General features: G+C 44.5%; 1 protein-coding gene across 3 annotated transcripts in view; it reads left to right on the forward strand.

Moving 5' to 3' along the window:
• The first annotated feature begins 4,718 nt into the window (after positions 1-4,718).
• The window catches only part of ttll7 (tubulin tyrosine ligase-like family, member 7), a 200,870-nt gene continuing 183,539 nt past the window's right edge, over positions 4,719-22,049 (forward strand). For all 3 annotated transcript variants that reach the window (XM_073062543.1, XM_073062544.1, XM_073062545.1), the window contains exon 1: positions 4,719-5,023. The gene's annotated coding sequence lies outside the window, so the exon portion shown is untranslated. The remainder of the gene's footprint in view (positions 5,024-22,049) is intronic.

Genomic DNA, 22,049 nt, shown 5'->3' on the forward strand with positions numbered 1-22,049 from the left:
GTCCATTTAGAACAGAGATGAGGAGGAATTTCCTTAGCCAAAGAGTAGCAAATCTGTGCAATTCATTGCTGCAGAAGGCTGTGGAGACCAAGTCATTGGATATATTTAAAGTGGAGGTTGACAGATTCTTGATTGGTAAGGACTTCAAAGGTTACAGGGAGAAGGCAGAAGAATGGTGTTGAGAGGGATAATAAATTGGCCATAATGGAATGGTGGACCGGACTTGATGGGCGGAATGGCCCAATCCTGCTCCTATGTCTTATGGTCCTATATTTATATTTACAGAATTTTAGTTTTGCCATTTGGTCAGATTTCAATAAACATTTTGAAGATACTGTAGAGCCAGATGTGGCTGAGTGGACATACAAGAGCAGGACAGATCAGCTGGTTGAGGGTGTTGCAACATTCTCAGTATCAGCAAAACCAAGGAATTGATTGTGGACTCAGGAAGCGGAAGCTGGGAGAACACTCACCAGGCCTCACCGAGGGGTCTGTAGTGAAAGGGTGAGAAGCTTCATGTTCCTGGGCATCAACATCCCGGAGGATCTCTCCTGGGGCCGATTCATCAATACAATGACAGGAAGGTGAGTCAGTGACCCTGCTTCAGTAGGAGTTTAAGGAGATTTGATACGTAACGAAAGACTTTAGCATATTTCTGCAGCTGTACAGTGGAGACCATTCTGACTGATTGCATCACTGTCTGGTCTGGAGGGGCCACTCCACAGGAGAGTAAGGGGCTGCAGAGGGCTGTAGACTTGGCCAGCTCCTTCATGGGCATAACCCTCCCACCATCGAGGACATCTTCAAGTGGCGCTGCTTCAAGAAGGCGGCATCCATCATTAAGGACCCTCACCATCTGAGACGTGCCCTCTTCTCCTTCCTACCATTGGAGAGGAGGTAGAGGAGCTTAAAAACTGATTCAGAAACAGCTTCTCACCACCCCCCCGCCCCATGAAAGCATGAACACCACCTCATTATTCCTTTTTTTTTGCATTATTTATTTATGTCTTGGCACTATTCCACTGCAACAAACAACAAATTTCACATCATACGTGACAATGATAATAAACCTAATTCTGATAATGTGAATTGGTCCTCATCAGCACAGTTCACTACCAAACTGCCGAGATGTGGTTACCATATTGTGATTCTGAGTATCTTCCGATTTACAGAACAAATCAATTTGTCGATCACACAAAGTGCTGGAGGAACTCAGCAGATCAGGCAGCGTGTACAGAGGGGAATAAACAGCCAACTTCAGGACCCCCAATTTACAGATGTCTGTATAAATGGAACTGGTTCATAATCTGGGACAGTCTGTATTAGAATTAGACCATGAGACCATAAAACATGGGCAGCAGCAGAGTTCGGCCATTCAGCTCATCGAGTCTGCTCCACCATTCCATCATGGCTGATTTATTATCTCTCTCAATCCCATTCTCCTGCCTTCTTCCTGTAACCTTTGATACCCTGACTAATCAAGAACCTATCAACCTCCACTTTAAATCTACCCCAGTGACTTGGCCTCTACAGCTGCCTGTGGCAATGAATTCAAAAAAATTACCACCCTCTGGCTAAAGAAATTCCTCTTTGTTCTCATCCTAAATTATTGTCCCCCTGTTCCAGGGGTTTGCAACCTTTTTTATGTCACAGACTGCAATCATTCACCGAAGGGTCAGTGGACCCCTGCTCTGTTCTGAGTCTGTGCCCTCTGGTCCTAGATTTCCTCACAATAAGAAACATGCTCCCCAAGTCCACTCTGTCTAAACCTTTCATTATTCAATAGGTTTCAATGAGATTCCCCTCATTCTTCTTACTCCAGCCCTGCTGAGTAAGCAGCAAGTACAGGGCTAGAGCCATCAGAATTGTCTGCTATGCCCTGTAGACCTTCTCTGTACTGCTTCTGCTCCTAGCATCCCTACATTATGGGTGATTCTGCAACACAGTAGAAGGCTTTACCTTATTGATTATCTTGTCAATTCTGATGAACTGAGGAAATGAGAGAAATGATAAGGTAGGATCACTGTTCTCATGTCATTAATGGGAGCCGAGTCCTGACCCTGGGGGAAATGTGAGAGTGTGCTGGCCGGATATACAGTCTCCTGCAAGAGACAAAATCAAAGTAACATATATTATCAAAGTACACATTTGTTACAATGCATTATGTTGAGGTTTGTTTTCTTGCAGAGACTTACAGGAAAATAAATATAGAATTCATGAAAAGAACCTACACAGTACAAAGTCTGACAAACAACCAATGTGCAAAAGAAGACAAATTGTGCGAATAAATAATAAATAATACTGAAAACATGAGTTGTAAAGTCCTTGAAAGTGAGTGCATAGGTTGTGCAGTCAGTTCAGAGTTGAGGTGAGTGAAGTTGTCCACGCTGGTTCAGGAGTCTGACAGTTGTCAGGTAATAACTGTTCCTCAACCTGGCGGAGTGGGACCTGAGGCCCATCGGCAGCAGTGAGGAGAGAATGTGGCCTGGATGGTGGGGGTCCTTGATGATGGATGCTGCTTTCCTGTGGCAGTGCTCCTTGCAGATCTACTAATGGTGGGGAGGCCTGTGCCTTTGTTGGACTGGGTTGTATCTATTACTTCCTGTAATAGTTCAGTTCCTGGGCATTGGGTTTCTGTGTCAGGATAATCTCCACTGTGCATCTATAGAAGTTTGTCAAATTAAAGAAGTGCTTCTTAGAAGATACTATTGGACCTACCTCAACTACTTCCTCTTATTCCATACACTCACCACACTCTGTGTGGAAAAAAGTCTCTCTTATTTAAGTCATTCCCCTCTCACCCTAGTCTATGCTCCTGAGTTTTGGACTCACTTGCCCTGGAGAATGGACAGTGACCATCCATTTACAACCCTCATGGGTGTTCCTGGGTGTCACTGTCTCAGAGGACCTGTCCTGGTCCCATTATATAAAAATAATGGCAGCGAAAGCACCTTTACTTCACCTGACTTGGAGATCTGGCATGTCATCAAAAACCTTGGGAAACTTGTATAGATGTATGGTGGGAAGTGTGCTGACCGCCTGCATCGTGGCCTGGAATGGGAACGCCAATGCCTTTGAATGGAAAATCCTACAAAAGTAATAGATTCAGCCCAGGACTTCACAATAAAAACCCTCCCAACCACTGTGCACATCTACATGAAACATTGCCATAGAAAAGCAGCATCCATCATTAGAGATCCTCAGTATCCAGGTCATGCTCTTTTCACACCACTGCCATCAGTTAGACAGTACAGGTGCCTCAGGACTCACACCACTAGGTTCGAGAACAGTTACTACCCCTCAAACTAACTACACTCATTTACAGACTCTATCTTGTTATTTCCTCTTTATTTATTGCTATTTATTTATTTCTGCAGTTGCACAGTTTGTTGTCTATTGATCCTGCTTACTGTTACTGTTCCTTAGACTTGCTAAGCATGCCCGCAGAAAAGGGATCTCAGGGTTGTATGTGGTGACACGTATGTACTCTGATAATTAATTTTACTTTCAACTTTGAACTCATGATTTTATATACGCTGCTGGGTTGCCTGTGTGGAGTGTGGAGATACCTGTTTACTAAAGGAGGTGTAAGGTGCTCCTTCCCTCTGCTAGCCTGCAGGTCGCCCTTGGACAAGGTGTAGCACCTTAGCTTAGCTCCGGGCCCTCCCCCCCTATCAGGGTGGTGTAAAGCCATGGGAGCCAGTGGTGGATGGTCATATGAGCAGCTGGTACACATCACAAGCCCTGGTTATGTGACCACTGACACCAGGCAGACAATCTCTGAAGAGTATTGATAATGGCTGGGGTTGCCCCTCTTGTAAATACACTGTCCAGAAGAAGGCAATGGCAAAGCACTTCTGTAGAAAAGTTTGCCAACAACAATCGTGGCCAAGATCATGATCGCCACGTCATACCACAGGGCACATAGTGATGACGATTAAGTCACCTCCGGCAGATAGGGCTCATCTAGAAGGGAAACTCTGATCTTAAATCTCTGCTACCTTGCGGCTATACCCGCTCATGGGGAATAAACCCCGAGGAAAAGTCCGGAGATGGAATCCCTCCTGGCAGCTCCTGCCGTTCCTCAGCTGCGTGGAGAGGGGAGCTCGCCACATGGGCAACGCTGCCTTGGCTCGCGTTTTACAGAGAAAGCCGCGACCTAACATTCACGGTTGACCCCAGCCAAAGGAGCACCTTAAGGCCGTCCCTCAGCATCCTTCATTGCAGGAAATAAAGCCCTGGTCTGACGCCCTAACGTCGTCCACTGACTGATCTGACTAAATAAGGGAGCTGGGATGTCCTGTGACCGGCGAGTCCCAGTTGGAGTGGAAGGTCAGATGTCTGCAAGCCTGAGAGCCCGGAGACGGCCTGTCCTGGGGTGGGAGACCTATCTGAATGGGAGGGGCTTCAACTTGCCAACTCCGGGTGGGGCAGATTCAGAATCAGGTTTATTATCACTGACATATATCGTAAAATGTGTTGTATGAGGCAGCATTACAGTGCATTATATAAAATACTACAAATCTATATATATTTGAAAGAGGGCAAAATAGTGTTGACTCATTGTCTATTCAGAAATATTTAAATTGCGAGAGCTGGGCTAACTCACCTCCCACCTCCTTAGTATTACAGGGCGAACGCATTACACGTAATTTCTGGCGTTTATGCGAGGGAATATTCGCCCACTTGCTACCCGTGACCCACGTAACACGCAAGGGCAAGGACAGGGCGTTGAGGAGGCAAGCCTGCAGACCACAGCGGGCCAGGGTTGGACTTTCAGAATAGTCCCGCCCTTCCCGAAGCTCCAAGCTCCGCCAGTATTCCGCCCATTGATTCAGGAGCCGTTTGGGACCGCTATGATCAAATAAGCAGGGAATCCAATACGCAGGGAAGGCGTGCAGGAGACGATTGTATCCGGGCGGGGCTCTCGGTTATAGCGCTTGTGTTGATGCGCCTTCTGAGCGGGTAGTAACCGGGCGCCGGAGCGAAGAGAGCGGGAGCGGAACCGGCATCTCCAACGGCGGTAAGGCATAGAGACTCCTGCCAATTCATTGTAACGCTGGGAAGCAGTAACAACGTATCGGGTTAATGCGACACGTTGTATCAACAGCGGAGCTATCTATAACATTGTAACAGAAATATCACAGGGAATCTGTGCAGGGATGTTTAATGCAATATTTTAACAAGGTGATTGTAACCTTGCTAAGAGCACGGTGATTGTATTTGCGATCCAGCTCATTCGACACAGGCTGAAACAGCCGGCGGGCGGCTTGCTTTCCTGTCCGGTCTATTTCACTGGTTGATGATCAATAAAAACATTACCAGTGGTGCTCTCCTCCCCCTTCATCTCTCCATCTTCTCAATCTCCCCCATCCTCCACTCTGACGGACCCCCACTCCTCACCTACACCTCCCCGATCCTCCTCCTCCTTTCTCCACCCCACGCTCCTCTCCCGTCCCCAACTCCTCCTCCTCTCTCCCCCCTCCTCCATTCTCCGAAAGGGTGAAAGGAACGTTGTTCTTTGTACGGTTTCAGTGTGTGCCGCTTTCTGGTGCTGCTCCGGTTCCCGGTAACCAGGAAACCGGCCGCCTCACATACATAATGGGAGGGGGCGGGGAGAAAGGCGGCCGCTCAACTTCCGTGTTGACGAGGGTGGGGACGGCAGCACACCGTCCATTTCCCCCTGGGTTAAACCCGTGTTGGACGGTTTGCTGACCAGGGGAGTTCTGAGGGTAACACGAGATGGCAGCGGGTAGAAACGGGGCAGGAAAGAATTGTTGGGATTTGGGGACTTGCATACAACCGGTAACTGTACTGCCTTTCCCTCGATGAAATGCCCTGGTTTCTGCAAATTCGCTTCAGACCGTTTGCGAGAGTAGATGAAGTGTGTGTGTGTGTGTGTGTGTGTGTGTGTGTGTGTGTGTGTGTGTGTGTGTGTGTGTGTGTGTGTGTGTGTGTGTGTGTGTGTGTGTGTGTGTGTGTGTGTGTGTGTGTGTGTGTGTGTGTGTGTGTGTGTGTGTGTGTGGTCTCCAAGAGATTCATAAACACAAGAGATTCTGCAGATGCTGGAAATCCAGAGCAACACACACAAAATGCTGGAGGAATTAGCAGGGCAGACAAAATCTATGGAAATGAATAAACAATCGACATTTCCGAATGAGACCCTTCTCAAGGGTCCCGACCTGAAAACTCCACTGTTTCTTCCTCTCCATAGATGCTGCCTGACCTGCTGAGTTCCTCCAGCTTCTTGTACCTGTCACTGCAGAGGAGATTCACCAGGGTGCTGGATGACAGTTTCCCCATAGTGATGCAGATGTTGTGAAGGCAGATGTTTAATTTGGTAGTTCTTAACTAATTTATATGGATAACAGGATTGTATAGAGAATTCTCCTGCCTTCTCCTTATACCCTTTAACAGCCTTACCAATCAAGAACCTATCAACCTCTGCTTTAAGTATACCCAAAAACTTGGGCTCCATAGCCATCTGTGGCAATGAATTCCACAGATACATCAGTCTCTGGCTAAAGAAATTCCTCCTCATCTCAGTTCTAAATGTACGTCTGGGGCTGTGCCCTCCCCACTGAGACTCGCACAATATAGAAAACGTTCTTTCCACATCTATACCACCTAGGCCTTTCAACATTTAATATACATCCAGAGGAACACATCACCAGAGCAGAGAAAGTCAATAAGCAGGATCAATATAGATGGGTCAGCTTGGATAAGTTGGGATGCCCAGAGGCAGAAGGTTTCCTGGACTTGGAGGCCGAGTTACAAGGCGAGGTTACATGGAACGTAGGGGATTGAGGGGTGACCTGACAGAGACGTATAAGACCATGAGGAGCACAGACAGGGTGAAAACTGATCGTCTTTTTTTTCCCAGGGAGGGTGTTGCTTAAAAACAAGAGTGCAGAGGTGAGACATTGAAAAGGGACATCAGGGACAGCTTCTTTATGCAAGCGTGGTGAGCATTTGGAATGAGCTGCCAGAGACAATGGTTGAGGCAGGACATTAGCGACGTGTAAAAATCACCGAGGTATGTATAGGGATAGGAGGGGTTTAGAGGGCTGTGGGCCAAAGGCAGGCAGATGGCACGAACTCACTGGGTAACACGTTCGCAGAGCCCTCAGCATTGTCAATGACCCCTTCCATCAGAATCACAATCTATTTGATCTCCTACCATCGGGCAGAAGGTACCACAGTATAAGAAGATGGACTGTTAGGTTGGGTAGCAGCTTCTTCCCCCTCCCCACCTGCCGCCCCCCGCCCCCCCAGGCTGTGAGACTTCTGAACACCCTGCTACCACCCAGTACACATCATTCACGATAGCGCCAGTAGAGTTATACTGTTGTGTATTTAACTATATATCTTGTATGCACTTTCTGTCAACTTGTACTTCTACAGAATACCTTTTTATTATCTGTTAATATTATTTTATGTGTAGTATGTAATATATGTTTTGCACCTTGCTCCCTGAGGAACATTGTTTTGTTTAAACATAGAAAACCTACAGCACATTACAGGCCCTTTGGCCCATGAAGCTGTGCCAAACATGTCCCTACCTTAGAACTACCTAGGCTTTACCCACAGCTCTCTATTTTTCTAAGCTCCATGTAGCCATCCAGGAGTCTCTTAAAAGACCCTATCATATCCACCTCCACCACCACCACCGGCAGCCCATTCCACGCACTCACCACTCTCTGCGTAAAAAAACTTACCTCTGACATCTCCTCTGTACCTACTCCCAAGCACCTTAAAACTGTGCCCTCTCATGCTAGCCATTTCAGCCCCTGGGAAAAAGCCTCTGACTATCCACACAATCAATGCCTCTCATTATCTTGCACACCTCTATAGCTGTATACATGTGTGGGCTTTGTTGTGTTTTTTAATACTTAAGTAATATTTGAATAAAAGGTTTGATTAATCATATTTGTTGTTTACATAATTGATTATGGGTTGCATGTAAAAGAATATGAATGGTAAACGTCATTACCCCACTACGTCATAAATATGTGCCTCACTAAAGTAAGAACAAAGTAGATGCTTTATCACCAGCTCTGTGTTTTTTTTCCGATTAGCTTTATGTTTTGGAGTTACAAAAAAAAGTGTTGAATAATAAACTAAGTTGGCACGGACGAGTTGGGTTGAATGGCCTGCTTCCAAGTTGTATGACTCTGTCACCGGAATTAAGACGACCAGTCCTTAGAAGGCAGCGGGGTATTTTCTGACCTAATAGGCTATTTTTAATCACTTGTGTAATTATGTATTTAAGTTAAGTATAGGGGTCTCTGGACAAACCAGGGTTTATGGTTGAGCAAATCTTCCAGTTTGAGAAGATGCGAATTGTCATCACAATATTTTTAGAATTTACTTATTCACAAGATGTGGGTGTTGCTGCTCTTTACTGTCCTTTGGTCACTGTCACTCAGCTGAGGTAGCAGTCAAGGATTAGCCTATAGTCATATATACACTGAGTGGCCATTTTACTAGATACCTCCTGTACTTAATAAAGTGGCTACTGAGTGTAAGTTCACGGTCTTCTGTTGTAGCCCATCCACTTCAAGGTTCAACGTATTGTACTTTCATAGGTGCTCTTGTTGCAAGTGTTACTCGGCTATTTAAGAAGGGTGGGAGGCAACAGAAAGGAAACTATAGACCTGTTAGTCTGACATTAGTGGTTGAGAAGTTGTTGGAATCGATAGTTGGGAATGAGATTATGGAATACCTGGAGGCACATGACAAGATAAGCCAAAGCCAGCATGGTTTTCTGAAAGGAAAATCTTGCTTGACTAACCTACTGTAATTTTTTGAGGAAATTACACGCATAGATAAAGGAGATGCAGTGGATGTGGTGTACATAGATTTTCAGAAGGCCTTTGACAAGGTGCTGCACATGAGGCTGCTTAGCAAGATAAGAGCCCATGGAATTACAGGGAAGTTACTAGCATGGGTGGAGCATTGACTGATCAACAGAAAACAGAGAGTGTGGATAAAGGGATCCTATTCTGGCTGGCTGCCGGTTACCCCAGTGGAGTTCCACAGGGGTCGGTGTTGGGACCGCTGCTTTTTACGATGTATGTCAATGATTTGGACTACGGTATTAATGGATTTGTGGCTAAATTTGCCAATGATACAAAGATAGGTGGAGGAGCAGGTAGTGTAGAGGAAACAGAGAACCTGCAGAGAGACTTACATAGTTTAGGGGAATGGGCAAAGAAGTGGCAAATGAAATACAATGTTGGAAAGTGTATGGTCATGCACTTTGGTGAAAGAAATAAACGGGCAGAATATTATTTAGATGGGGAGAAAATTCAAAATGCAGAGATGCAAAGGGACTTGGGAGTCCTTGTGCATGATACCCTAAAGGTTAACCTCCAGGTTGAGACAGCGGTGAAGAAGGTGAATGCAATGTTGGTATTCATTTCTAGAGGTATAGAATATAAGAGCAGGGATGTGATGTTGAGGTTCTGTAAGGCACTCGTGAGACCACACTTGGAGCATTGTGTGCAGTTTTGGGCTCCTTATTTTAGAAAGGATATACTGACATTGGAGAGGGTTCAGAGAAGATTCACGAGAATGATTCCAGAAATGAAAGGTTTACCATATAAGGAATGTCTGGCAGCTCTTGAACTGTATTCCCTGGAGTTCAGGAGAATGAGGGAGGATCTGATAGAAACATTCTAAATGTTAAAAGGCCTGAACAGATTAGATATGGCAAAGTTATTTCCCATGGTAGGGGAGTCTAGGACAAGAGGGCATGACTTCAGGATTGAAGGACGTCCATTTAGAACAGAGATGCGGAGAAATCACTTTGGTCAGACGGTGGTGAATCTGTGGAATTTGTTGCCACGAACGGCTGTGGAGGTGAAGTCATTGGGTGCATTTAAGGCAGAGATAGATAGGTTCTTGATTAGCCAGGGCATCAAAGGGTATGGGGAGAAGGCAGGGGAGTGGGGATGACTGGAAGAATTGGATCAGCCCATGATTGAATGGTGGAGCAGACTCGATGGACCGAATGGGCTATTTCTGCTCCTATATCTTATGGTCTCTTCTGCACTCCACTGTTGTAACGTGCGGTTATTTGAGTTGCTGTCGCCTTCCTGTCAGCTTGAACCAGTCTGGCCATTCTCCTCTGACCTCTCTCATTGACAAGGCGTTTTTATCTGCAGAACTTGCTGCTTCGTAGATCTTTCTTTGTTTTCCTGGAGATTGTTGTGAGTGAAAATCCCAGGAGACCAGCAGTTTCTAAGATACTCAAACCACCCTGTCTGGCACCAACAATCATTCCATGGTCAAAGTCACTTAGATCACATTTCTTCCCAGTCTGATGTTTGGTTTGAATGATAACTGAACCTCTTGACCATGTCTGCATGTTTTTATGCATTGAGTTGCTGCCACATGATTGGCTGATTAGATATTTGCATTAACGAGCAGGTATACATGTGTACCTAATAAAGTGGCCACTAGTGTAGAGTCACAGACTCATAAAACTTGGAAACAAGCCCTGCAGCACATCTGGTCCGTACTGGCAGTGTTGGCCAAGGAGCTCATCTCATCTGCCTGCCTTTGGCCCATTGCCCATTCCTCCTGTATAACCATCCCATAATTCTATTATCCATGAACCTATCTAAGAGTTTCTTAAATTGCCCTAATGTATCTGCTTGAACACCACTTGTTCCCCACTCACGGATCTCCCTCTGACCTGGTCTCACTTAGTGAAAGCGCTTCTTTCACCTCAGATGGTTGAAGAAGTTTGGTATGGCACCCCAAATTCTAGGAACTTTCTATAGGGGGAGACTGAGAGTATCCTGACTGGCTGCATCACTGCCTGGTATGGGAACTGTACTTCCCTCAATCGCAGGATTCTGCAGAGAGTGGTGCGGGCAGCCCAGCGCATCTGTAGATGTGAATTTCCCTCAAAGACAGGTGTGTATAAAGGGCCTGAAGGATCATTGGAGACTCGAGTCACCCCAACCACAAACTGTTCCAGCTGCTACATCCGGCAGACGGTACCACAGCATAAAAGCCAAGACCAACAGGCTCCGGGACAGCTTCTTCCACCAGGCCATCAGACTGATTAATTCATGCTGAGGGCTATTGTATTTCTATGTTATATTGGCTATCCTGTTGTACATACTATTTATTATAAATTACTATAATTGCACATTGCACATTTGGACGGTGATGTAACATAAAGATTTTTACTCCTCATGTATTTGAAGTACGTAAGTAATAAAGTCAATTCAAATCAATTCATCAACCTGCAGGTTGTACTCTTTCACCTCCTCCCACCTTCTTGTTCTGGCTTTTTCCCCCTTCCTTTTAAGTCCTAATGAAGGGTCTCATCCTGATACATTGACTGTTTATTCCTCTCCATAGATACCGCCTGATCTGCCTTGTGCACTACCTTCAATAATATGGTGATTAAATGTTTGCCATTGGCTCCCGGATAATTGAATAAACATTTTTCCCTCCCCCTCCTCTCCTTCTATTCCCCACTCAGGCCTCACCTCATCCTGGATCCCTCCTCCTCCTTTCCTTTCTCCTATGGTCCACTCTCCTCTCCTACCAGATTCCTTTCTTTTCAGCCCTTTACTTTTCCTACCCACCTGTCTTCACCTATCAGCTTCTAGCTATCTGTCTCTACCTTTTGATTCTGGTACCTTCCCCTTCCAGTCCAGTCCTGAAGAAGGGTCTGGGTCCAAAATGTTGGCTGTTTATTCATTCCCATAGATGTTTCCTGGCCTGCTGAGTTCCTGGCAGCATTCTGTGTGATTTGCTCTGGATTTCCAGCATCTGCAGAATCTCTGTTACTGAATAAACAAATATCTTATCCACAACTGTCCTTCACTGACTGTTCACTATATTTCACCGCTGGTAAAATGGGCCTTGTCTCGAAGGAAGTTCCCCTAGTTTTCAAAAAGTTCAAAGTAAGTTTATTATTAAAATACATATGTCACCCTATACAACCTTGAGATTTGTTTTCATGTGGGCATTCAGAGTAAATACAAAGAAACACGATAGGACCAATGACAAACTGCATTCGACAGATATGGACAAACAACCAGTGTGCAAAAGCCAACAAACTGTGCAAATACAGAAAGAAAAGAAAATATAATAACAAGTAAATAAGCAATAAACATGGAGAACATGAGTTTTAGAGTCCTTAAAAGTGAATCCGGATGTTGTGTAATCAGTTTGGTCGTTCAGAAGCCTGATGGTTGAGAGGTAATAACTGCTCCTGAACCTGGTAGTGTGGGGCTGGTTCTGCTCTAAACTTCCTGAGCTAATTGATATAGACTGTCTGCCGTGAGTCACACCACCAGGCTAACTCCAGCTTACTCCCTGGAGCAGTGCGGGCAGCCCACACACAGTTGCCTTCATTTGCCTCAGATATCGACTTCTCACTCCCCTCCATAGATGCTGCTTGACCTGCTCAGCTCCCCCAGAGCGACTCAGACAGAGTGCCAGAGGAACTCAGCAGGTCAGGCAGCATCTGTGGAAATGAATAAACAGTCGACGTTTCAGGCCGAGGCGTTTCATCAGCAATGGAAAGGAAAGGGGAGAATGCCAGAATAAGAGGGTGGGGGAGAGGAAGGAGGACAAGCTGGAAGGTGATGAGTGATGACAGGTGGGGGGGGGGATGAAGTAAGAAGCTGGTGGGTGAAAGGTGGAAATGGTAAAGGGCTGGAGAAGAAGGAATCTGATAGGGGAGGGGAGTGGACCATGGGAGAAAGGGAAGGAGGAGGTGCCCTCCCTTTGTGTGTGGGGGTAGTGACTCACTGGTTCTTCGAACTTCCACCAACAAAGAAGCAATCTAAGGAAGTTTTGGAGGTGGATTAATGGAAGTTGGACGTCTGCAGGAAATTCTTAAATTGGTATATTGATTTATTATTGGCACGTAGTGATGTGCAGTGAGAAACTTTGTTTTGCATCATATCAGTGGATCAAGATTATTTAAGTACACAAGTGTAAAGGAGAATGAAATAATTGTTGCTCTGGATCCGATTCAGCACCAAAAAAAACCAGTTAGATAAAGAACACAAACATTAAAAAACAAAAAACAATGCAGAATGAAGTGTTACAGTTACAGAGAAAGTGCAGTGCAGGCAGACAGTGAGGTGCAAGGTACAATAACGTACACACAATCAATGTATATAAGTTATTTATATTGTGCTTTTTTATTATTGTGTTCTGTGTGTTTTATGGTATTTGTGTTTATGTGGGCTGCATTGGAGTAACAATTATTGTTGAGCTCCACTGGTGAGCTGGAGGCAGTGTGGCGCAGCGTACACGTCGGAGTCGGTGCTGTCCTCTGCTGTTTGCTCAGCAGAAGACAAGATGTATTGTGTTCGACTGCTGACTGCTGCAACATTCGTGGACTCAGGGACTTGGACTATTTTTTTCTGTCTGAATGTATTTCACTGCTGTCTTATATGTGTTATCTGTGTCTTGTGCTGTGTGTGACTGTCAGTATTGTGTTTTGCACTTTGGCCCCAGGGTAACACTGTTTCATTTGGCTGTATGTATGTATGGTTAGATGACAATTGAACTTGAACTTGAAACTTGGAAATTACATTGAACAATGTTGAACATGTCTTAAATACTCTCATGTCCTGAAGAAGGTTCTTGGCCTGAAACGTCAACTGTTTTTACTTCCGTACATGTTGCCTGACCTGCTGAGTTCCTTCAGCATTTTGTACATGTTACTCTGGATTTCCAGCATCTGCAAAATCCCTTGTGTTTATCTTAAGTTCAAGTTTAATTGTCATTGAACAATACAAATGAATACAGTCAAATGAAACAGCGTTACTCTAGGGCCAAGGTGCAAAACACAGTGCCAACAGTCACAGACAGCACACAGCACATATAATTAAGACAACAGAAAAACATACAGTTACAAAACGTCTAACATTAAGAAAAATATAGCCCATGTCCCTGAGGGTCATGGCCTGTAGATTGATGATGCATGGGTGTTGCCTTGGAGCCACATTTCTGTAAGAAGAAACCCACAGCAATTTCTCATCTCACGCAAATGCAACCACAGTCTTCCACAGAGCAAACACTGGAGGGCAGCACCGACCAGAGGGGCCAGACCCCAGCGCAGCACAGTATCCAATCTTGAAGGCCAAAATGAGGGAGATTGTGAGGTGAGGTCTCATGTGTTATCCTACTAGGGTTTTGTTTAAATGCTTCATCGTTAGAAGGCATTTCATAAAAATAGGCAGGATATAGAAGATACAATCCTAATATATGGCCACTGTGATTAGGGAAAAGGTCAGCATAGTGTGGTAGAAGCTGTTCTTGAGACTGAGGGTACAGGCGTACCAATTTTCATATCTTCTGTCTAATGGGAGGGGGAGAAGAGAGAAAGTCCAGGTTAAGTGGGGTCTTTATATTGGCTGCTTTACCAAGGCAGTGAAAACATGAACACTACAGTACAGTACAGGTTCTTCAGCCCAGAATGTTGTGCTATCCCTTTAACCTACTCTAAGGTTAATCGAACCCTACCCTCCTCCATAATCTTCCAGTTTCACATGCCTATCAAAGAGTCTCTTAAATGTCCCTAATGTACCTGCTTCTCCCACCACCCCTGGTAGTGCGTTCCATGAACCCAGCATTCTCTGTGTGGGAAAAAAACAAATCATTTCTGACATTCCCCTATAGTTTCCTCCAAGCACCTTAAAGTAATGTCCCCTCTGCCCTGGTGATAAAAAAAGCGGGGAGTGGTCCACTCAGTCTAGGGGAGGCTGGTACCTGTGATATCCACAAAGAAGAACTTTCACCTTTAGATCCCTTTTAAAGCACATTCCTCTGACCTTAAACCAAAAGTCTTGACCCTCCAATGGGAAAAGTAGGAAAATTGGGAATGTTATTGCTCCAGTGGAGTTATGTCCCGACAGTGAGAGAGCTCTGGGATACAAAATGTAGAAGATTGAGTGGAGATTTAATAGGGGTATACAGAATTCTGAAGGGTATATATAGGGTAAATGCAAGCAGGCTTTTTCCACTGAGGTTGGGTGGGGCTACAACTGGAGTCATGGGTTAAGACTGAAATGTTTAAGGGGAACGTGAGGGGGAGCTTCTGATGAGATTGTGGATCGAGCTGCCAGCTTAAATAGTTTATATGGTGTCAATTTCAACATATTAAATACTATGGCCTGGGTGTAGGTCGATGGGACTAGGCTGATTAGTGGTCAGCACAGACTAGATGGGCTGAAGGGCCTGGTTCTCTGCTGTAGTGTTCTTTGACTCTAAAACCTATACCTTACCTGACCATAACAAACTCAAGCGTTTGAAGACAAAACCCCCCGAAAGTGAGGTGAGATCAAATGAAATTGGGGGGCCACTTTGAGCACCTCTGCTCCATTCCCAAAAAGCAGATTTTCCTGGTGGTTAACCATTTTAATACCTATCCCCATTCCTGTTCTGACGTGCTGGTCCATGGCTACCTATTCCACCATGATGAGGCCATTTCTCCAGCCCTTTGCCTTTTCCACCTATCATCTCCCCCCCCCGCCACCCACATGTCTTCACCTATCACCTCTAGCTTGTTCTCTTTTCCCTCTCCCTACCTTCTTATTCTGGCATCTTCCCCTTCCTTTCCAGTCCTGTTGAAGGGTCTTGGCCCAAAACATCAACTGTTTATTCATTTCCATAGAATTTGCCTAGCATGCTGAGTTCTCCAGTATTGTGTGTGTGTGTTACTCCAGATTTCCAGCATCTGCAGAATCACTCCCTATGCAACTCCCTTGTTCATTCGTCCCTCCCAACTGGATCTCCCTCCTGGCACTTATCCTTGCAAGCGGAACAAGTGCTACACCTGCCCCTAAACCTCCTCCCTCACCACCATTCAGGGCCGCCAACAGTCCTTCCAGGTGAGGCAACACTTCACCTGTGAGTCTGTTGGGGTCATACACTGTGTCTGGTGCTCCTGGTGTGGCCTGCTGTATATGGGTGAGACCCATTGGAAGACCGCTTCGCCGAACACCTACACTTCAACCGCCAGGACAAATGGGATCTCCCAGCGGCCAACCATTTTAATTCCACTTTCCACTCCCATTCCAATCTGTCAATCCATGGCCTCCTCCACTGTTGTAGTGAGGCCACAGCCAGGTTGGAGGAGCAACACCTAATATTCCGTCTGGGTAGCCTCCAACCTGATGGCATGAACTTCGATTTCTTGAACTTCTGATAATGGGCCAACTTCATCACCCCCCCTTCACCATTCCCCATCACCCATATCCCTCTCTCATCTCTCTCATGTTATCTCCTTGCCCGCCCATCGCCTCCCTCTGGTTCTCATCACCCCTTTTCTTTCTTCCATGGCCTTCTGTTCCCTCCTATTGGACTCTCCCTTCTCCAGCCCTGTACCTCTTTCACCAATCAACTTCCCAGCTCTTTACTTCACCCCCCCCCCCCGGGTTTTACCTAGTGTTTCTCTCTCTCCCTACCCCCACCTTTTAAATGTACTCCGCATCTTTTTTTCTCCAGTCCTGCTGAAGGATCTTGGCCCGAAACATCAACTGTACTTTTTTTTCATAGATGTTCCTCCAGCATACCTTGTGTGTGGTTCTTGGATTTCCAGCATCTACAGACTATCTCTTGTTTGTGACCTGTGAATTTCCAGTGTCTATAAAGTGAAGAGGTTATGATAATACTAAGATTGAACCAGGTTGTCGCAGCCTGATGACATCTAAACCTGCCACCTTCTGTCTGGCAGGGGGTTGTTTCTGCTGGAGGTGTAATGCCTGACCAGCAGTCTGTTGGTCTGGGTTAGTGCCACTGTTGTTGCTTATTTTGTTAATAATGTGGATGATGTCACAAGAATATTGTTGGTCAGGAGATGGGCTTGATGCTGAGGATGGCAGGACTGAAGGGTGTGACTAGGGCAGCAACTGGTAAATCATGGTTACCTCTTGCTCGATTTGGCCTGTTGGCCAATTCTAAAGACATTATTTTCATCAGTCCTCTGAAGGGAGGGCAACTTTCTTAACCAGGATTGGAAGTCTCACTGAGGTGTAAGTTATCCATTCCAGTTTCTTTCTGTATAAATGTAAGTTTCCACAATTGTGTTTTCCATTGTTTTAAAAAAAATTATTGAAAGGACATCATTCCATGCTGGAATGGCAGAGCAGACTTGAGGGGCCTAGTTCTGATCTCTTGGCCTCAGTCTTATGGTCTCTTGTACATAGCCTTCTCAATACTACCATAAGTGAGGAGGTATAGGAGCCTGAAGACCCACACTCAATGATTCAGAAACCGCTTCCCCTGCCCCTCCATGCTATCATATTTCTGAATAGTCCATGAACTCATAAACACTATTCCTCTTTTGCACAATCTATTTTGTAATTTCTATTGATTTTATGTTTTGTACTGCTGCCACAGGATGTCAGATAAGTCAGTGATATTAAATCTAATTCTGAACTCTATATTTCACAATCTACCTTGTTATGACTTTGCATCTTGTTTACCTGCACTGTACTTTCTCTGTAAATGTAGCACTCACGCTGCATTCCGTTATTGTTTTTACCTTGTACTACCTCAATGTACTTATAAAACATAGAACATACAGCACAGGACCAGGCCCCTTGTTGTGCCAAAATAATTAAAGTAGCAATTAAATGCACAATTAAACTGATCCCTTCTGACTACACAATGTCTGTATCCCTCCATTTTCTGTGTATTCATTTGCCTCTCTCCAATCTTTTCAACACCTATATTGGATCTGCCTCTAGCACCACCTTGCGGGGGTGGGGTGGGGTGGGGAGAGGAGCGGGTGTGTGTGTGTGTGTGTGTGTGTGTGTGTGTGTGTGTGTGTGTGTGTGTGTGTGTGTGTGTGTGTGTGTGTGTGTGTGTGTGTGTGTGTGTGTGTGTGTGTGTATATAAAAGACATAATAAACTTGCCCCTCACATCTCCTTTGAGCCTATCCTCTCTCACCTTAAATGCATGCCCCCTTAGAATTTGCCATTTTGACCTTGGGAGAAAGATCCCGACTGTCTACTCTATGCATCTCGTAATCTAATAAACTTCTATCAGATCTCCCCTTACCCTCTGCCACTCCAGAGAAAACAACCCAAGCTTGTCCAACCTCTCCTTATAGCTCACACTATGTTTTGAAATTATCTATATAAATGGTATTTAAAATTAAGTTATGAACACAAGATTCTGCAGATGATTTAACACCTGAATTGTCTTTACTAACTTCAACACGTCTTTGCTGTCTACTTGCAGTTTCTATTGACTTTAGCACCTCTATTGTGAGTGGTGATTGATCTTGCAAATAGCAATTTCATACAATTTACAATAATTAATAACTGTAACTGATAAGCCAATTCTCTCTGAAAATGGCAGTTTTCTGTTCAGACTTCAGAACGGTGCAGGTAACAGAGACCCATGCTGTTCTCTTTGTTTACAAGTAATAAAAGGAATGCTTGAGTCGTAATCTAGTTAACCTCAATGTGCAACGCTTTCTGTGCTCTGCTGTGGACTCCGACGGAGGAGAAGGGTGCTAGGGAAACGCAGGTTCTTTCCTGCGAGAGGCAGAGATGGCTTAAGTGCTGAACAAATGCTTTCTTTGGAGAGTGGGCCAGCAGAGTTTGATCTGGCTGTTATGTTGCCTGATCTTCCCCAGGAAGGGCAAGCTACAGAGAGACAGTCGAGTATGGCCAGAACAGAAGGTGTAGGAGCCATGCATCTATTTTCTATCTGCATTCTGTTTTGTGTAGTGTGTTCATATGGTAGTTAGTCACGTGAGTGGGGGGTGGGGGGGGAAGAGTTTTAGTTACGTATTTATTATTTTGTCTTAGAGTCATTTAGTGTTTTGAGCTGAGAGTGAGCTTGGAACAATATCTTTTTTTGTTAACCTCTTATCTTTGCAATAATTGCTTAACTTCACTTAAATAGTTTAATTATGTTGAAGAAAGCTATTTATTTTGTTATATCACTAATTTTAGTTTCACTTTGAGATGGTTTGTTTTGCTTGTTTCTCATTAAAGGATCGAATACTATCTTTGACTGTGAAACCTTATTATTGGATTGGATCAGAACTGCTTCACACAGGATTAATGTCCCGTGCTTAGCCTCTAAGTGGTGTTTGAGTAGTCGCTACAGAAGACTCGATGGTTTTTGAATAGGGTAGATCAATTAAAACACGAAGGATATGGGGAGCCAGGGCTTCATTGAACAGAACTTGGAGGTCAATGTCATACAGCAAGGACCCTTTGTATCTTAGCCTCCTTGCATCAATGCCGTCTAATGCATAGAACAATACAGCACAATACAGCCCCTCAGCCAACAATATTGTGCTAACATTTAACCAATTCCAAGAGCAATGTAACATACAGCCTCAGAATAAAGGGATGTCCTTTTCGAACAGTGATGAGGAGGAAATTCTATAGCCAGTGCGTGCTGAATCTGTGAAATTCATTGCCACAGACAGATTTGGAGGCCGGGTCATTGACTGTATATCAAAGTTCAAAGTTCAAGAGATACAGAAGCCTGAAGGCACACACTCAGCGATTCAGGAACAACTTCTTCCCCTCTGTCATCTGATTCCTAAATGGACATTGAAGCTTTGGACACTACCTCACTTTTTAAATATACAGTATTTCTGTTTTTGCACATTTAAAAAAAACTATTCTATTTATGTAATTGATTTACTTGTTTATTTATTATTATTTTTTTTCTCTCTCTCTGCTAGATTATGTATTGCATTGAACTGCTGCTGCTAAGTTAACAAATTTCACGTCACATGCCGGTGATAAAAAACCTGATTTTGATTATTATCATTGTATTTTTACTGCTTACAACCTTGCAGGCAGCCACAAAACAATGAAACACAATAGAATCCATTTAAACTCTATACACACCCCCCCCCCCAAATAAAGACAGGGTTTAATATCACCACATATGTTAACTTTTAAATTTGTTAACTTAGCAGCAGCAGTACAATGCAGTTCATGATAACATAGAAAAAAGTAAATCAGTAAATCATTACAGTAAGATATTACAGCACAGATTGTGGTATTCTGGTTAGGAAGTCGAGGATCCAGTTGCAGAGGGAGGTAAGAGGCCCAGGTTCGGTGCCTTATCGATCAGGACTTTGGGAATGTTGGCATTAAATGCTGAGCTCTAGTTAATGAACAGCATCCTGACAAAGTGCCTTTACTGTCCCGGTGATCTAAGGCCATGTGAAGAGCCATTGAGACTACATCTGCAAACACCTAATATGTGGAAAAAAAGAACAAATCATTCAAACAATGAAAAAGTAAACACACAATAAATAACAATAAAACAGAAATGAATAGATTTTTAAACATGAGAGATTCTGCTAATGCTGGAAATCCAGAGCAACACAGATATCCAGAGGAACTTAGTAGGTCAGGCAGCATCCATGGACATGAATAAGCAGTCAACATTTTGTGCTGAGACTCTTCGTTAGGATTGGAGAGGAAGGGGGAAGATACCAGAATAAAAAAGTGGGGGGGGGGGAAGGGGGAGGATAGCTGGAGGATGCTCGGTGAAGCCAGATGGGTAGGAAAAATAATGGCTTGGAGAAGAAGGAATCTGATAGGAGAGGAGAGTGGATCATAGGAGAAAGGGAAGGAGGAGAGGCACCAGGGTGAGAAGAGATAAGAGGACAGAGTGGGGAATAGAAGACGAGGAGAGGGAGAGGGAATTTTTTTTTAACCAGAAGGAGAAATTGATATTTATGCCATCAGGCTGAATATAATGACAGACAGAATATAATGTGTTCCTTATCCACCTTGAAATTTGCCTCATTGTGGCACACGAGGAGGCCACAGATTGACACGTACAGGAATGAGAATCAAAGTTAAAATGTTTGATGCTTGATTGGGTAAGGGTTTGTGGAAGAGACAGGAGAAGGGGGTTGAAATAGTATCAGCCACGATTGAATAGGGCAGCAGACTCCATGGGCTGAAAGGCCAAATTCTGCTCCAATATCTTATGGAAGTTAGAAACATAGAAAACCTACAGCACAATGCAGGCTGTGCTGAACATATCCTTACCTTAGAACTATCTAGGCTTACCCATACCCCTCTATTTTTCTAAGCTCCATGTACCTATCCAGGAGTCTCTTAAAAGACCCTGTTGTTTCCTTCACCACCGCTGCCGACAGCCCATTCCACACACTCACCACTGTCTGTGTAAAAAAAACTTAGCCCTGAAATCTCCTCTGTACCTACTTCCAAACGCCTTAAAACTATGCCCTCTTGTGCTAACCATTTCAACCTTGTGGAAAAGCTTCTGTCTATCCACAGGATCAATGCCTTTCATTATCTTGTACACCTCTATCAGGTCACCTGTCATCCTCCATCTTTCCAAGAAGTTCACTCAACCTGTTTTCATAAGGCATGCTCCCCAATCCAGGCAACATCTTTGTAAATCTCCTCTGCACCCTTTCTATGGTTTCCACGTCCTTCCTGCAGTGAGGCGACCAGAAGTGAGCACAGTACTCCAAGTGGGGTCTGACCAGGGTCCTATATAGCTGCAATCTTACTTCTCGGCTCTTAAACTCAATCCCTGATATATGCCCTGATGATATCTGTTTCTTGTTTTGGAAAGCCTCTCACAGTCTGGGAAGCAGGTGATGGAAACTGGCAAAACCGTCAAAGACTGTAGTCCTCGTGGTGAGGATTGTACTCATCTGATTCATTCACTGTCATTGTTTCATTCATCTGAGACAATGACACTCTCACAACATAATTGAATTGACAATGGTTTGTTTTAGGGGGCTATAAAGTGCAGAATGTACACTGCAAGTTATCAATAGCTTCTGTGTGGACGAGGGAAACAATAAAAGGCCTTGTGTGTGAATAGAACCATGAGACGCAAGTCACTTTTTCAATGTCCCAATGAGATACTGAAACACAAGTATCCTTCATCTTTAGCGGGGGTTCCCAAACTTTTTAATGCCAATGAGCCTTACCGTTAACCGAGGGCTCCGTGGATCCCAGGCTGGGTACCTCTGATCTTCAGGATCACCAGGTCAACATCCAAAGTACATTTATTATCGGAGTACATA

Source organism: Hemitrygon akajei, chromosome 12 (assembly GCF_048418815.1).
Source record: "Hemitrygon akajei chromosome 12, sHemAka1.3, whole genome shotgun sequence".
Taxonomy (NCBI): domain Eukaryota; kingdom Metazoa; phylum Chordata; class Chondrichthyes; order Myliobatiformes; family Dasyatidae; genus Hemitrygon; species Hemitrygon akajei.